Raw genomic sequence first — 4,722 nt, forward strand, 5'->3', positions numbered from 1 at the left:
ACCCTGGATGACATCTACAAATGTCCCTAAAGACTGGGGGCATTTTAAATATTTATTAGGTCGACATCGCGCTGCGTGCCGAGATCCCCAAATAAATATTTAAAATTTCAACAAGATATCAACCATCTATGGATACATCTAGAAGCGCGGTGGAGAAAGAAAGCTAGTGTGACATCCAAACAAATCTTGTAGATCCACTAAAAGAGAGTAGTGTGACATCCAAGTAAATTTTTGGAGATCCACTAAATGAAAATCTTAGTGTGACATCCAAACAAATTTTTGAAGATCCACTAAATGAAAATTTTAGTGCGACATCCAAGTGAAACTTTTGGAGATCCACTAAATGAAAGCCCAAGTGTGACATCTAGAACAAATATCTAGAGATCCACAGGGTCAATTAGCATACAACAAACGTGGCCCGCTCCAGACGCCTACCACATTTGTTGGGGGGCATTTGTTGACCCGCTGAAATGAAACAAAAGAAAAGAAAAAAAAAATTCAAATCTTACCTACTCTGCCATCCCACAACCAGAGCACGTCGCACGACCGCTGTCGCTCGAAGTCGCATCTCCCCACGTTTTCGGCACGACTTCGCGTCATTAAATTGCCGAAGGAATGAGGCCTTCGGCCTCTAGTTCGCAGCCTCTGCTCACTCTCCCGCAAGCTCTCACTCTCTCCCTCTCCAACTCCTTAGTGGTTGTTCGACTTCGCTACCGAGACGACTTTCCCTTCTTGTCGAACCAGAAGTTACGCCATTTTGACGGAAACAACAACGGAAGCTCGCGGCTGCGAAGATAACATTCTCCCTTTCGTATTGCTTCTCCAGCTCCGTCGTTGTTGTTCGACTTCCTCCCATCCGACTTCACTCCTGTGACGACATTCCCCTCCTAACGGATCGGAAGTTCGGCATTTTGATCGGAGGCGGCAACGGGAGCAGCTCGCTGTAAAGTTAACTCCATCCCTTTAGCACCTCTTCTCCAACTCCTCCGGTGCTGTTCGAATTCGCTCCTTCAACGACTTTCTCTGCCGGTCGGATCGGAAATTCCGACATTTTGATCGGAAGCAACTGGGAGCTTCGCACGCTGTGAGGGTAACTCTCTCCCGATCGCACGCTTCTCCGGCTCCTTGTGGCTGCTCAGCCTAGCTCCTTCGATGGCATTCCCATCCTGTAGGACCGGAAGCTACAACATTTTGATCAGGATCGACGACGAGAGCTCGCCTGTGAAGGTAATCGGCTACCTTCCGAGCACTTCTCTCGGCCAAATAAAAAAAAAAGGATTTTCTTTTTTATTATTTATAATAATTATTAATTATACTACGGCCGCGATGTCTGAGGACACCTACCATACATGCTCTAGTAGCGTGGTGGGAAGGCCCAGCTCCTCTACTTTCCCCCAAACGTGGGATATGCCGGGGTGCTGCCGAAATTTTTACTGAAATGTACAAAGACTTGAACAATTTGAAGACCTTCTTGGGCAACAATATAGAGGAACTGTACTCGAACAAAAATGTACAGAATTTGAACTAAAATGAGCAGAGGACCTGTACGATGAACAGTGGACTTGTGGACCTAAACTTGAACAAATCCTAAATGATTTCTAAAGGTTCAAATCCAAATAAAAATAAAATCAAATTGGGGATGAATTCAAATCAATTTGAACATAAAATTGTACCTGCAAAGACTTCAGAGGACCCTGGACAATCACTTGAACTTGTACTCTGAACTCAAATTGAAGCAAGATGTGGACAACAAGAACTTATGCATTTGAGCTTGAACTGTACGACACCAAGTGAAATTCGCATTTGCGAGCACTAGATTCAAATCCGGATGAACTTAACATGACAGTAGAAGACTTGAATGAATGTAAAAGACTCACACTGAGTTTGAACTCAAGTTTGAATGAAACTGAACTTGGACTCAGACACATATAAAGTACAAAACTTTGGTCACAAATAAGAAAACTCAAACTACAAGACCTCAATGCATGCAAATAAAGAATGTAGTGGACTCTTACAACAGTCTCTACGAGATCAGGTGCATCGACCTGCAAGAATAAAATGCATGGGCGTCCCCCCTACATGCACTATTAGAACCTCCAACACTAGAAACAATGCTTGTTGATTGGGAAGGCGACACTACTAATAGATAGTCAAAGACCCGTTCTCTATAAACAAATCCAGACATCAAACCACCCGAGATTGGTGAAAGGGTGGATATGGTGCAGAAGCAATGGGTCTTCTACAAAACATTTTTAAGAGGTCGTATTGAATACAACGGTCCCCTGCAAATGGATATTTGTGGATAACAACAGTGTATTGAAAGTACAATAAATCACTGTGGACACAAGTACGGATATCACCTACAACGTTGGTGGTCAAGATCTTCAGGTGTTTCGGGTACAAGGATGGCTCGATGTACAAAAAGGTACTCCGTGACAGAATCGGAAAGGAAATGTTTGAGCAAATTAGAATCAAACTTCCTGGCGTTCCAAAGTCTCTTTTTAGTTCTATGGTTAAGAAGGGAACAGTTCGGCTGCCCACAAATATCGGAAACAACAAATCCATTACACTGATGATCTGACAAAGAGTTCTCCCCAAATCAGCAGTCACTGACTCCAAAGTTCAGAAAGACCCTCCCCAGTGAATGAGAAAAGGGGAATCAACACTAAAAGACGCAACGCCTCCGGATTTGCAACACTGATACAAGCAGACAGAAGGCGTTTACAATCTACAACGTAATGCCACCGGATCCGCAATACTCGTGCTAGCGGACAGAAGGCGTGTACAAGCCCTTAAATGAAAAGTTGTGCGCACTCAAATGGTTGTTACCTGCATAATTACAAAATATTTTAAAGTACCCCCACACAAGTGCACCGTAGTTTGTATACACAGGTATACAAGGGGTAAATTCAATTGTAACCCGCTTGGGCCCCGGCGAGCATGTTATTGGTACATACGTGACTCCTAGGGATGCTGCGCGGGTCGATAAGTGAATTCTGGTTCGAACCTGATCCTTCTATACGGATCAATAGAAGTCGACAGGGTTCGAACCTTCAAACAAATACACGGTTGTGGCGACCAGTGTATTTGTTTCAATATATTCATATTAGACCTTCAAGGCTTACAATCAAAAGAATTCACTAAACAAAAGGCATAAAGCCTACGAAACCCGATCCACCTAATTAAATAAATGGGAGTAGATAGGGTTCGAGATATCGGATAAATATGCAGTCATGAAAGTTGACCAGAATATTTATTTTGTATATTCATATTCGACCTTCAAGGCTTTCAACAAAGAAAATTCATGAATAAAGGCACAAAGCCTACGAGAAAACCCGATCCCCTATCGTTAAGTTGATAGAGTTGACAAGGTTCAATCAAATGGAAATGACCTCAAGTACATCCCGATGATGACCGTGTTGAATGTTTATTTCAACTGGAGGGGTCCATTCAAATTCCAAAACTCCAAAAATGCCACTCAAAATCCTAAAATTTCAAGATATTTAAAATTGAAATCAATCCATCAATTACTCAAAGCAAAATTCATCCACCCTCCGCAGCAGTTTGCTAGGGTGGACAAATTAAAATCTACTTTTGCTCACAAAAAGTGAAATGCCTAGTCGAAAATATCACTAGGATCCATTCTCAAACAGTCTCATGCCAGTAAGGACGTGGTACGCGTCCTCTGACCGGCGGTTTGCCGCCAAATGGCACCGCAGGATAAACGGTTATGACAACCCGGGGCCCTCTGAACCGCGTGGTTTTGCCGCCAAATGGCACCACGAAATACCGGTTATGGCCAGAGTCAATACGTTCCTTATTGGCATCAAATCCTTGAGATATGAATCAATAGGATATGATTGACAGGGCACAAAGCTCTCTACAAGCTAAAGTGGATTCAAATTTGTCCCCTTAGGCAAATACCCACCCCAGGTCTACAAGGTCCCCTTAGACGAAGCAACCCATGGCTGCCGACAAGGATCCTTTTGTCAGATTGGGTCGACTACCTCCTCTGACTAAGTAAAGCAGGGACCACGATGGCCTAGGACGACGGAACCATGGGATCTTGATCGGGCCCATCATCCATTCCCCCACCATCCGCTTTAAGTGAAATATGGTGCAATTTCTATTTTAAATATCAAATCTCCAAAATTTTCAAATTTCCAAACCTATGCTGCTACTATAAGCCTGATATTACGTATCTATGGATATGATGTATCTGATTGACGACTAACCTTAATCGAAAGTTCTCTCTCGCGATCGGGAGGGGTAATTAACTATAGAGGCTTGCGCCTATAGGAAACCAGAACTCAGATCATAAAGTCCTCGCAAAATGAGAGAGAAATCTCTGGGTAGTGTCTTATCTACAAATCCATCTGCCTTCCAAAATTTACCTCGGAACTTAATTCGTTAAAACTCCCTCGCCGAATAAAAAAGAAAAGCGGCAGACGGAGGCCGGGGCCAAATTTTCGGAGCCCACATTAGTAAATCCTAGGCTCATAAATCCTAAAAAGTGTTTGGTATGAGAAATTTTAAATCCTGTTAAATCCAGATAAGTTGTTTGGCAACAGATTACAGGACTTAAAACAGTTGAAGATTTAAAATTGAGGGAGTAAGATGAAGCCACCTTGAAGATTTACAGGACTTAAAACACTGCAGTTGCCAGGTCCCAAGTCCTGGATAAGAAAAAGTGGAGGGTTGCGTTAGGTAGTCGACAGCCAG

This window comes from Dendrobium catenatum, unplaced genomic scaffold (genome assembly GCF_001605985.2).
Source record: "Dendrobium catenatum unplaced genomic scaffold, ASM160598v2 fragScaff_scaffold_171, whole genome shotgun sequence".
NCBI lineage: Eukaryota > Viridiplantae > Streptophyta > Magnoliopsida > Asparagales > Orchidaceae > Dendrobium > Dendrobium catenatum.